Consider the following 13,974-nt stretch of genomic DNA (forward strand, 5'->3'; position numbering starts at 1 on the left):
TGGGAGGCGGCAGAGGGAAAGTTAGGTCTCTCTCATGGGAGAACTACCTCGGACCTTGACTTTGCAGGAGAACAAATTCGCTCCCAAGCAGGCCTGGATCTTGATCCAAGGGGGTTCGGATAGGACAGATGCTGCACAAGTGCGCGGGACCCTTTGGGAGAGAGAAATTCTTGTGGGTTTTTCAGGGCCCGGTTGGGAGGCGCTGCCGCCAATACTGTTTGACCCCATTGGCTGAATGCAGCCCACCTGGCCTAGATGGGGGTCTCTGAATTTGTTTCTCTAGTCCACCCAAACTAACACGGGTGTCCCCACGGTGCTTTTCAAAATCTAGGTACTTTCATGTTTCTTCTTTCAAACCTGTTAAAACAAGGACTCATAGCACTACAAAGAAAAGATAAAAATTCTGTTCTTTAAAAACGTGTAGCGTATCAAAGGAACAAATAAGATGATCTAAGTTTGTTTTTTTTTAATAGAAGTGTGTAAAAAGAGTTAGATGAGAAAGAGAGAGATAAGCGGGATGTAATTTCATTACCTCTAAGGATTGTTTTCCCTCCAAAAAGTATATAACTGCTCAGTGTATTACACAACCACACTTTTTAGACCATTTTCTTCGCACTGATTCTCCTTGTCCACCTCCTCCCTGCTTGAAAAAGCTATATTTAAAATTCTATCAATTCCTCTGTACCTAGGTGGGACGTATTCCCTATATTAACTCATAATACTCATTAAATATTTGATGTGTGGTAAGCCCTAATTTTTCAATAACAAAATTCAAGGGCAAGAGTAGAACTCTCATTTATTTTGCTAGTTCAACAATAATCAATCCAATATAAAGCACATCATAAATTGGTCACAGATATTCCTATTCTTCTCCAATTGGGGCAGATAGTAGGGATTCTACTATCTTGTCCCATTAAATTTATGTGTGGTCAAAAGATTGATTCTTTGTAAGTGCTCATTAAGGGCTCCAGCAACCATGGAAACCATGGTTAACCAAATCTCAAGTTGTAAGGAATTCTGGGGTGTGAAACAGAACCAAAGATCCAATCGGCAAAGTTTAGAAGTAGGCTTTATTGAGAGGCTTGCAGCGGATTCAGAAACTCAGGGTATGGAGCTATTGAAACCGCGCCTTGGGGAATTCAGGCTGGGGGAATTCAGGCTGCGTTTTTATACCCCTGCTGGCAGGCACAGCTGAGAAGGAGCTAAGCTGGGGAGGATCTGTGCACACCAGGGCTTTAGCAGGGAAGAGTTCGTTAATTTTATCTATAGGTCAAGGATGGGTAGAGTGGAGTGTGCTTATCTTCAGAAAACATTCTGGCTCCGGGACGAGCCGGTTCCAGGTGTTTGGGGTTGAGCAGGGGAGGGGGGAGGTCAGTGAGAGGGAGGTCGATGAGAGGTGAATTCTAAGAGCCAAGCTGAAGGCAGCGGATTTAAAATGGAGTCCCTTTTGCCAAGACCAGGCACAAGTAAAGTGTGAGTCTCACTTTTCCTGGGCTGAGCTCTAGGGCATTCCAGAACGTCAGAGGCCATTAACCTTCATTTTGTTCACCTGACTGAGATGCTGACTAGGAAGGGCTTCAGACAGACGTGAAATGGAAGGGCATCTGTTGGTCTTCATTCCCTCGGTGATCCGTTCCAGCTGCTGTGGTTGCGGGAGTAGTGGGGAAGGAGACGTTTTCATTGAGCTTCCCTGCCTTACTTTGCTCTGCTCTTTCCTCTTTTGATCCTACCAAGGCCCAGACGCTCAAAGTTTTCTTGATGCTCTGCCCCAGAGATAAGCGTTCCTCTGAATCAATGTCTCAGTCTCACATGGTTTGGGAATTAAAAGCATCCAAATCTGAATGCTTTCATGCTAGCTTTTAAATTCATTGTCACGATGTCTCAATTTGTGGAAATAGTAATAGCCACCTCACAGCATAGTAATTTTTTTGTTATAATAGTAACAGATTTGGGATTAATTTGAACAACAGAAACAAAGAGGATTAAATGCTCCTGTAGCTGAAGTAAAATCTTTCAACTAGCTCAAATTTACTAGATTGCTCACATCTTTCTTTATTTTTCTATCCACTCAATATGAACACCTATTCTGTGTCTATTATTATGTTACACAGTGCTAGATAATAAGTGGAGAAAGATGATAGATTTTACAGCATGTGGAAAAGATCAGATATACAAGATGCATAGATGAATAGATAATTGCCTTGGAGTAGACCCTATGCAGTGTTCTCTGCAGCCTGAGTGGTGGAGTAGGTTAAGTGTTGGACTGCTGATCACCAAGTTGGCAGTTCAAACTCATCAGCTACTCCTTGGGAGAAAAGTGAGGCTGTATGTTCCTATACAGATCTTTAGTCTCAGAAACCCCGTGGAGCAGTTCTACTCTGTCCTATATGGTAGCTGTGACTTGGCATTGACTAGGCGACCGTGAGCAGGACTGTCATCCTCACAGTTACTGGCGCGTTGCACTGTCTTGGCAACTGCGCTAATGCATCTCTCCAAAGGTTCCCTGCCATGCCCTGCATGCTTGTCTGCTTCACCAAACTGGATGTCTTTTTCCATCAATTGATCTGTCCTGCTGGCATGTTCAAAGCAAGCAAGCAGGACAATGTTCTCTTGTGTCCCGTAGAGTAGCGTTTTCCTTGGCAAAATTTCCCCCCCTAGTCTCTCATAGTCTGAAAACCCTACTGAAAGCTCCCTATGAGTGATCCTGATGGTATTTCAAATAGCAATGGCACAGCTTCCAGCATCATAGCATATGCAAATAACCATAGTATGACAAATTGATAGGTTCTGGCTGATACATAAACAGTTACAGAGCAAAATAGCAAATTCAGGGTTTGAAATGTGTGCAGAGTATTCTGTAGGTTTGCTAAGGGTCAGAATCCACTTGAAGGCAATTCTGGAGATTTCAGGGAAGGCTTCTTGTAAGAAGAAATATCTGAGTTGGGAATTAAATGACAGCACGAAACTGGTGAAAGAGACAAGGGAGAAGAGGGCTGAGATAAGAGGAAAGAGGGAAATAGGTAATTAAGAAAAAAGGGATTTGGGGGGGAGAAAAACATTGCATGTTGCTGTAACCTGTAGTAGCAGATGTGAAATCATGAAAATGTAGGTTTTCCTTTACCCAGAAAACCCTCTTTCAATAAGGAAACTCTCAAAGGAATCAATCCCTCCTCCCTGGAATCACCTCTGCATTCTGTACTCCCAAGATTTCCAGGCCCATGTAATTCATCCTGAAAACGAAAGAGGGAAAAAAGTTTAAAGCTCTTTCCAACTCTTTTCTCTCTCATTTTCTGTTCCTTTTGTGAGCACCAAATTCTCAATGGTAGGAAGCATTTGTCTAAAAATAGCCCTTTAAAAGACCCAATCTTTTCTGAGTTTCATGAAACATCTGCTGAACAGTTTCCTATAACTGTTTTTGGGCTTTAAAGCAAAGCCCGGAGAAACAATGTTCTGTTTCTGCCTTTAAAGCAAAGAACAGCCATCAGGTCTTCCTCTCAGTCCCAGTCCCAGACGACAATGGGGGCAGAAATAGCCACGGGGGCTTTGAAACACCGGCAGACCCAGTTCAAGCAGAGAATGACTAGTGTCTTGTTTTTCTCTCTTTTAAAAGAGGTTGCTCATCGAGGAGTGCAAAAAAGAAACTTAGGCAAAACCTCCTGGGAGAGGTTACTGCCCCATGCAAATTACTACCTGCAGTGGTGGAGCCTGGCCCTGTGGAGGAAGTGCAATATTGGTGGGAACCTGTGTGTTCTCCTAGGCTACCAGGGAGAGTTGCACCTGTGGAGTCAATGGTGGGGTGAGTGGAGGTCTAGCCATGTGGTGATACTTGGCTCTGTATTGAGCTTGTGCTCTTCATTGGGGTCTCATTTGTTTGTATTGAACATGGGCATTTGCAACAAGTTGGTGGAAGGCAAAGGTCTGAAGTCTGAGAAGATTCTCTCTAAACTATGGGTATGCTTCCAACTAGTTGAGTGTGGAAAGGCATTTCATGTCTTTGACCATCTGATATCTGACAAGATTGGGTTTATTCAGGGTGGAATGGCCATAGAGGTCTCTTTAATCTTCTGTCTCATCATCGGTGAATTATAGCTGTCATAATGTGAGCCGTGTTGGTACAAAACTATTCAGGGCCTTTGCAGTCTGGGCAAGTACAAGAAAAAGGAAGAGACCAGAATGGGGCCTGATGCAGTGTGTCAAACCTCCCCAGTGGCAGGCCTGACTCCACCCTGACAGTTGAATACTGGAGTACAGTCGAGTCTGGCCTCAATGGCCATGCTTGTGAGATGAGACATTTTTCCATATGTGTAAGACAGTCAAGGGATGAGTACATGACATCAGACTAGCCCCCCGAATCTATGCTAAAATACTCCAAGTATAGGGCTTGAATCTGCTCAGTAGACTTGAGGATTAGGGGTGGGGTTGGGGGTAGGAAAGCAAGGGAATAGAAGAAGAAGCAGTAAAACAGGTGAGGTGACTAGCGCTGAGCCAAGAGCACACAAGGCTGTTACAATAGCACATTCCTATTGGTCTCATGGCACACATGCTTTGGGTCTTAAAACTTAATTTTTCTTATGTGCCAACAAGTCAGTTTTGCCCCATAGAGATCGTATGCAGAGCAGAAGAAAACACTGACCAGTCCTGAGCCAGCACACGATTATTCCTATGCGGCACCTCATTGTTGCAGCCACTGTGCAAACCATTTCCCTGAGGGCCTTCCTCGATTTTGCTGCCCCTCTACTTTACCGAGCATGATGTCGATCTTCAGGGACTGGTTTCTCCTGCCAACATGTCCAAATATGTCAGTCGAAATCTTCCAGCCTTACCACAAAAGAGGTCTCCAGCTGTCCTCATTCCAAGAGCGATTACTTTGTCCTTGCACCAGTCCAAGGCACTTTGCATATTCTTCTCCAGCATGTTTCAAATGCATTGATCGTGATTCAGTCTTCCTTATTCAATTTCCAACATTCACAGGCATGTGAGGCAACTGAAAATAACATGGCTTGGGTAAGGAAAGCCATAGGGCTTAAAGTAACATCCTTGCTTATCAATATTCCAAAGTAGGGGGCCTAAAACTTTGTAATCGGGGGTTCAGTTCACTGTCCCTCAGACCCGTTGGAGGACTGGCCCAAATTTTAAAAACACCAAAAACTATAAAAAAAATTCCTGTACAGACCACAAATACCTAATGTTGAAGTAAAAACACCAAACGGGACAAAACACCCTTAGGGCCGAATAATTGTCCTCAGAGGACAGTTTCTGGCCCGTGGGCTGAAGTTTGAGGACTCCTGCTTTAGATTTTGCATATTTCATTAGAATTTACAATGTTTTCATAAGCTTCCCTTTGAGATTTTGTATTCAGCTGTGACTTCATAATTTTTTTTCCATTAGTTTAGCTACTCTAGGAATAAGTGCAACTTTCAGATTTACTGAAATTCTTTGATATTTGTCTTTTTCCTGTCTTTAAAATGAACTTTTGCTTTCTTAATAAATGATGTATATTATGTCCTCCAACAGGTCATTGAGTCTTCTGCTATAGTTGTTCAAGGCGTCATATCTGTTCTTGAGATGTTCTCATGATATCAGGTGGGATGGACCAGGGCTCCTCAAACTTCGTAAACAGGGTGCCAGTTCACTGTCCCTTAGACCCGTTGGAGGACTGGCCAAAAATTTAAAAACACCAAAAACTATGAACAAATCCCTGTGCAGACCTCACATACCTAACATTGAGTAAAAAAACCAAATGGGGCAAAACACCTGGAGGGCCGGATAATTGTCCTGAGAGGGCCGTTTGTCTTCCTGGGCTGAAGTTTGAGGACCGCTGCTCTAGGTCTTTGCACATTTCATTAGAATTTACTATGTCTTCTTGAGTTTCCCTTTGAGATTTTGTATTCAACTGTAACTTCATCATTTTTTCCCATTTGCTTTACCCACTCTAGAATTATGTCCGATTTCAGCGTATTCTGATATCCTTTGATATTTGTCTTTTTTTCGTCGTTTAAAATAACTTTTGCTTTCTTAACAAATGATGTTCTTTATGTCCTCCACAGCTCACTGAGACTTCTGCTATTGTTGTTCAAGGCGTCATATCTGTTCTTGAGATGTTCTCATGATTTCAGGTGGGTTGGATCAGGGTTCTTCAAATTTGTAAACAGGGGAGCAGTTCACTGTCTCTCAGACCCATTGGAGGACTGGCCCAAAATTTAAAAACACTAAGAAAAAAAGAACAAATCCCTGTGCAGACCGCACATACCTAACTTTGAGTAGTAAAACCAAACGTGGCAAAACACCCGGAGGGCCGAATAATTGTCCTGAGAGGCCCGTTTGTCTCCTATGGGCTGAAGTTTGAGGACCCCTGCTCTAGGTCTTTGCACATTTCATTAGAATTTACTATGTCTTCTTGAGTTTCCCGTTGAGATTTTGTATTCAACTGTGACTTCATCTTTTTTTTTCCATTTGCTTTACCCACTCTAGGATTATGTCCCACTTTCAGAGTTTTCTGATATCCTTTGATATTTGTCGTTTTCCTGTCTTTTAAATGAACTGTTGTTTTCTTAATAAATGATGTTCATTATGTCGCCCACAGCTCATTGCTTCTTCTGCTATACTTGTTCAAGGCGTCATATCTGTTCTTGAGATGTTCTCATGATATCAGGTTGGATGGACCAGGGCTCCTCAAACTTTGTAAATGGGGGCCATTTCCCTGTCTCTCAGACCCGTTGGAGGACTGGCCCAAAATTTAAAAACACCAAAAAAAAAAAAAAAAGAACAAATTCCAGTGCCGACCGCACATACCTAACTTTGAGTATAAAAAACAAACGTGGCAAAACACCCGGAGCGTCGGATAATTGTCCTGAGAGGGCCGTTTGTCTACCGCGGGCTGAAGTTTGAGGACCCCTGCTCTAGGTCTTTGCACATTTAGTCTGCATGTTTAAGGCCTGGTGCTGGCTGCAGTTTTGTCTATGGGAAGGAGAGGGACACAGAATCAAAGTGTTTATTCACATGGTCTATGTGTCCTAACGTAGAAATCAGACAGAACAGTCTGGTTACTATAGTGGCCATCCGTCTGGGACTGAGTTTTGGCTGCATGAGAAGAATGATAGGGATAAAAGTGATGCAAACAGAAGCATGTATCTTTAATATATTGATGCCTTCAGACTCTAGCCTGGATATTGATCCTTTCTGGGGACTTTATATGCAGTCTCCCCTGACTCCAAAACAGTTATGAGGAGTTGGTGATTGTGACTGAGAAGGAGTGCTCACTGCCTAGATATCACACTTCGTAGGTCTGCATGAGGGCTATTCCACCTCAAGGGGTGTCGTAGCGTGCCTCAATCAGTGTTTCCACCCAAATCCCTAGCCTTCTGAAGTTCCTAATACCCTGTGTCCTGTAGTCCCCTTTACCCAATAACTCTGGTGTTTATACTTTATAACCACCTGTTCATTTGTTGAGATCAAAAAAAATTATTTGTTTTTAAATAATGTGGTTTATGGAAATTGAAAAATTAAGCCATTAGAAATTTATTTGGCTAAAAAAAATAATGCCAGTTTGCAAGGAAATGTCTGGATAAGCTGAGTAGGCAGTAATAGAGCCGGCTCAAAGTTGGCAGCCAAGCACTTGCTTCATTGAATGTGTGTCACTATCCACAGTGTTGGAAGTAAATTGGGGTCATGAAACAGGTTCCTGAAAGGTCCCCAAATCACTATTCCAAGGATTGAAACCATACTTTTCCCCATTCCATTTAGCCTACCAGATCATTCAAGCTTATAAAAAAACAGGTCAATTTCACATTCAGTTCATCAGCCCACAACTCAATTGGCTGATATCAGTTGAAAGACGCAGAAAACACAATCTCTGAGTTGTGCTGTATTATAGTTATGATGAGCAGCATTATGACCATCTGCTTCTCTTTCTTTTTTTAGAAAGTTTACCATAAGTAGCATGCACTCATGCCATACCACACACCTCTAATGCCATTGTAGCTGTAAGTTTATATCCAATGTATTCAAGCCCACAGACTGATGACGGTGAGCTATGTAAAGCCTGGGGTGGGAGTCCCCCATGCAGAGATTTTTCACTTTTTAAAATACTAACAAACACACACAACATTGGTTTCGCTTGTTAGTTTTTTACTATTTTTAAAAAGATGCTCAGTTACTGTTTTGTTCGGGTTTTTATATTTTGTGTTTTTATTTTTTACCTCTCTTTTATAAGTAGGGAATTTATAGGGAAATGTGTACTTTATGGAATAAATTTTAAGAACGAAAATGTATTTTATTTTAAACAAAGTAACGCATCTTTGATCTTACAGCTAAATCACTGATTATATATTTGCAGAGCCGACTTAAAGGATGAAAGAAAATCCTATCAAGAGTGTTACTTTTGACTTCAAAGCCTTCTTCATAAAGTCTTTTATCTACTTGTGGTAAAAAATAAGAAAAGAAAAGCTAGAATCATGAGGTATTTGACTTCAGTCAGGATTGCCTTATGACAGAATCATCGGGATGGGGCTGGTCATAACTCAGGACTATGTACCTTTCATCCAAACAGTTACTGTGGGGTAGATTCTAAGTCATGGAACTACCATGTGTGCAGAGCACAACTGAACCGTGTTAGATAGGGGCTGCAAAGCTGAGTGAGGGTTCAAAAGCAGACCATCAGGTCTGTCTTCTGAGGTACCACCATATGCGCTCAGATGATCGTTTAAGTTCTGAATTGAGCACTTAACTGTTTGTGCCACCCAGAGATGGCATGGAGGAAAATAGCTTTTCACTGTTTAGTGTTTTTCCCAAATGGAAACGGGTGCTTACTTGTGTCCTGCCTTTTCTTTTATTAGTTGTGTTAGTCTGAGTACATTAGAGAAATAAATCCAAAGAAAATGAAATGTATAAAAGAGAGCTTTAGATAAAGGGAAAATGCACATGGAGAAAAAATCCCAAACCATTGCAGCACAAGTCTACAAGTCCAACATTAGCCCATATGTTCCACCCCAATCCACAATGTCCTCCTCCATCTTAACAAACACATGCAGTGATGGTGGCTGCAGGTGGAAAGAACTGCCCATCTGGGTTTCTGAGTTTGTTAACTCTTTACTGGAATTAAAAGTGCCTTTTGTGTATCTGGATCGGCTGGTGTTTGTAACCAGTCAGACACGAGGGCTCCATCTCCTTGTGCAGGACTACTCGTTATTTATTATCTACCCCAATGCTGCTCCAAGGGTGGTACATGGGCCGGTGATAAATTGTGACCTCTTTATTATCTGTCCATTTGTAGCTAGGTACTGAAAGGAAGGCTAGAATGCAGGTCACTGGTATTTCCAATGCCAGCAACGTCATGAAAAGAGGAAAGCACTCAACAGGGTTTCCAGACTAAGGACACACTGAGAATGACGAAATACACCACTTAAAACCTTATGCTAATCATTGATACACTGTCAGGTAGTGGAGAACTAGTAAAGCAAGGCAGAACCTTGTCAGAGAGAGGGCCAGATGACGAACCCTTTTGGTCAGATTAAAGGGGAGGAATCAGTGCCAAAGAGCCAGGCCGTTTGCAGGATGCATGGCCACGGGGGCTGCAAAGATGGGTTCAAACATCAGAAAGATATGAGGGTGGCCCAGGACTGGCAAGCCTTTCCTTGTCCTGTACATTGGGGTTGCTTTGAAGCAGACCACCTGGATATTACCTACCAACAAGACCAACTGAGGAAGAGGAAGCCACTATGGTCCCAGAAACAGACATCATTAGGACATGTCAGGAGACTTTTATAAAGGTAACCAATGGCCTGGCCCTTCATCACAGAAAGTGGGGAAGCACCAGTGTCCTAGTTTACCAGACGTTCCCCACATAAATTACTGTCCAGCTGCCTGTAGGAAGGAGAAATACCGATAGACATGAAGGAAGGGAGGTTCACTCCGCTATGGGAATGTGTTAATCTGTGCACTTTAGATGTTGAAATCCACAGACACTCGTGTATAAAATAAAGTAATTAAATATTAAATACACAACAAGAAAGCTTCCCTACAAGATCTTTTTAATCTCATAAGCCCACCATTATCCCATAGGCCCCCCAAATCCACACAGTCTTCAGCCATCTACAAAAGAGATGGAATGGGGCTGACTGCTAGTAAAAGCCAAGTCAGAATGCAAAATAATCTCTCATTTGTTGGGCATCTGCATATAGCTGTGGAGCACCCAAAGCTGTGTCACGTAGATAATGTGGCTTCTGCTCAGATATGTCTGGGTGTACGTGAGGCTTGTAAGCAGTAGCATTTAACTGGCTAAAGCATCATCTCACTTTACTGAATTTCAAAATCAAGATGCTCGAGAACTTGCAAAGCTAAAGTGACCAATGCATGAATCATTCCGCCCTTCAATTAACACCACCTGTGCATCTTGGACATTTGGCGTGATAAGCTAACTATCAGTGAGCATAACTTGTGAAAAACAGGAAGAGGGCAGTTCCCTGGCCTGAGAGAGCGAGCGCGGCTGCAGGTGCGTGGGGAGCAGAGGCGGAGGCGGGCGGTGGTATGGGGGACTGCCGAGTGCCCCTCCCCGCCGCTCCTCCGGCCCCCCATCCACCTCTTCACCCGCTGTGCCCAGCGCCCGCGGCCCCCCGCGGCCCCCCGCGGCCCCCCGCGGCCCCCCGCAGCCCCCCGCAGCCCCCCGCAGCCCCCCCAGCCCCCCCGGACTCCGCCCTGGGCCACCGCCCAGTCCGCAGCTCCGTGGCGCTGCAGCCAGTCTCACCTGGTGGCGCCACCTGCCTGCAGAAGCCGCCCTGGCCACAGCCTTGTTGCCCACAGCGACAGCCGTGGAGACGGAGACCGCGACCGCGACCGCGACCGCGGAGGGGGACACCACTGAGCCGAGGAGAACGCAGCCCTGGCTACCGAACCTACTCACCTTGTCTATTTTTATAAGCGTTTACAACTTTTCTAAGAACTTGTATACAAAGGAACTTTTTTTTAAAAGACATCACTGGTTTATTTTAATCCAAAGAAGAAGGATCTTAGGCGGTTTGGGGTTTTGGTTTCCTATCTAAGCCAGTTTTTACTCTTCGTTGATTTGGGGGCTCGGGGGACCCTCCCCAACTTCAGGCTCCCAAGGACCTTGTGGGCCTCCATTAATGAGGCAGCCACCTGGCGGGTCTGACATGGCTGTCAGCGACGCTTTACTCCCGTCCTTCTCCACGTTCGCACCCGGCCCCGCGGGCAGGGAGAAGACACTGAGTCCGGCAGGTGCCCCGACTAACCGCTGGCAAGAGGAGCTCTTGCACATGAAGCGACTTCCCCCGGTGTTCTCTGGCCGCCCCTACGACCTGGCGGCGGCGACGGTGGCTGCCAACCTGGAGAGCGGTGGAGCGGGCTCGGCCTAAAGTGGCAGCAACGCAGCACTCCTACCTCAGAGGGAGACGGAGGAGTTCAACGATCTCCTGGACCTGGACTTTATTCTCTCCAACTCTCTGTCCCATCAGGAGTCTGTGGCCGCCGCCGTGTCCTCCTTGGCTTCGGCTTCGGCCTCGGCCTCGGCCTCGGCCTCCTCCTCGACCTCCCCGTCGAGCAGCGGGCCGGCCAGCGCGCCGTCCACCTGCAGCTTCAGCTACCCGCTCCGGCCCGGGGGAGAGGCGGGCGTGGCGCCGGGCGGCGCGGGCGGCGGCCTGCTCTGTGGCCTGGAGTCGGCGCCCCCTCCCACGGCGCCCTTCAACCTGGCGGACATCAACGAAGTGAGCCCTTCGGGCGGCTTCGTGGCCGAGCTCCTGCGGCCCGAATTGGACCCGGTGTACATTCCGCCGCAGCCGCCGCCGCCGCCAGGGGTCGGGCTGCTGGGCAAGTTCGTGCTGAAGTCGTCGCTGAGCGCGCCCGGCGGCGAGTACGGCAGCCCGTCGGTCATCAGTGTTAAAGGCAGCCCGGACGGCAGCCACCCGGTGGTGGCGCCCTACAGCGGCGGACCTCCGCGCATGTGCCCCAAGATCAAGCAGGAGGTGGTCTCCTCGTGTACCGTCAGCCGGCCCCTGGAGGCCCACCTGGGCGCCGGACCCTCGCCCAGTAACGGCCACCGGCCGCTGCACACCCATGACTTCCCCCTGGGGCGGCAGCTCCCCAGCAGGACTACGCCGACCCTGAGTGCCGAGGAACTGCTGAGCAGCAGGGACTGCCACCAGGCCCTGCCGCTCCCCCCTGGCTTCCACCCCCACCCCGGGCCCAACTACCCACCCTTCCTGCCGGACCAGCTGCAGACGAAGGTCCCGTCGTTCCATTACCAAGAGCTCATGCCACCGGGTTCCTGTCTGCCGGAGGAGCCCAAGCCAAAGAGAGGGAGAAGGTCGTGGCCCCGGAAAAGAAAGGCCACGCACACTTGTGATTACGCTGGCTGCGGCAAAACCCACACCAAGAGTTCTCATCTGAAGGCACACCTGCGAACCCACACAGGTGAGAAACCTTACCACTGTGACTGGGACGGCTGTGGGTGGAAATTTGCCCGCTCAGATGAACTGACCAGGCGCTACCGCAAACACACCGGGCACCGCCCCTTCCAGTGCCAGAAGTGCAACCGGGCCTTTTCCAATTCGGACCACCTCGCCTTACACATGAAGAGGCACTTTTAAATCCCCAGCAGTGGCAATGACCCACACTGCCAGAAGAGAATTCAGTATTTTTACCTGTCACACTGTCTTCCCAGTGAGGGAGAGGAACCCGGCTGGAAAGCACGACAATCATGGTCAAGTTCCCAGCAGAGCCAGCTTGTGACTGGATAATCAGGAAGCATGGAGGAAAGAAAACCGAAAGACAGAAAAAGATCAAAGAACAAATCTGGGGTCTGTGGCTGGATCTTCTATCATTCCAAACTATATTCAACTTGAACATTCCTGGACTTACAAAAAAAGGCCAAACAGGGGGTGGGGGGGGGGTGACTGGAAGTTGTGGCTGTCAGGGTATAAATTAGATCCGTGAATTGGGAGCGGGAATGGAAAAACTTCCCCTTGAATATAAGCATAAAGATCACCTTGTATTCTCTTTGCCTTCTAAAAGCCATAACTCTATGAGAAGAAAAAAGGAAGAAATTGAGGTACAGAACATGTGTTTTAATTGCCTAAATGATGGTGCTTAGTGAGTCTTGGTTCTAAAGGTACCAAATGAGGAAGACAAAGTTCTCAAACTGCTGCATACTGCGACAAGGAAAATCTATTGTTGTCTTCCGATCTACATGTATGACCTAAGTCAGGTAAATACATCTGGTTTACTTCTTGTAACATTTTTTTTATGCAGTCTTGTTGTATGCACTGTGGTTTCAGATGTGCAATAATTTGTACAATGGTTTATTCACAAGTATGCCTTAAGCAGAACAAATGTGTTTTCTATATAACTCCTTGCCTTAATAAATATGTAATATAAATTTAAGCAAACTTCTATTTTGTATATTTGTAAACTACAAAGTAAAAAAATGAACATTTTGTGGAGTTTGTATTTTGCATAATCAAGGTGAGAATTAAGTTTTAAATAAACCTATAATATTTTATCTGAAAAAAAAGAAAAACAGGAAGATACAAAAAGCTCCATTGTTTAATGTAATTATTATATACGGGAACCTGCAGGATGTAAAATTTCCCATCAACAACTGATGATGGAAAATGATAATGCTCTTTGACCCCCCCAAAAAAACCCATGTTGAGGCACTCTAGAAATGAAAAACGTAAATCTGGGCGAGGCAACACAGAAGGCAGCCTGTGAAACGCGGCATTTTATGATTTCCTTCACATTCAAGTAGTTGAAAATCTAAGGCATGAGCTGAGAATAGTAAAACTGTTTGAGGCTCCATAATCCGTGAAGGGGAAACACCAGAATAATTGCCTCTTCTTAATATACTTGAATCTGCTGGAGTTATATTTGGAGGTGAGACACGGGAAATAGTTTGAATTACAATAGTAAGGAAGGAAAAGCAATTTTACACTGTGAGAAGGTCAAGTGTTTTCACTGGAATCC

The 13,974-nt window shown here is 45.6% G+C and overlaps 1 pseudogene; it reads left to right on the forward strand.

Moving 5' to 3' along the window:
• Positions 1–10,804: 10,804 nt before the first annotated feature.
• On the forward strand, positions 10,805–13,246 carry LOC142451273 (Krueppel-like factor 4 pseudogene; annotated as a pseudogene).
• The last annotated feature ends 728 nt before the right edge of the window (positions 13,247–13,974 follow it).

This window comes from Tenrec ecaudatus, chromosome 6, assembly GCF_050624435.1.
Source record: "Tenrec ecaudatus isolate mTenEca1 chromosome 6, mTenEca1.hap1, whole genome shotgun sequence".
Taxonomy (NCBI): domain Eukaryota; kingdom Metazoa; phylum Chordata; class Mammalia; order Afrosoricida; family Tenrecidae; genus Tenrec; species Tenrec ecaudatus.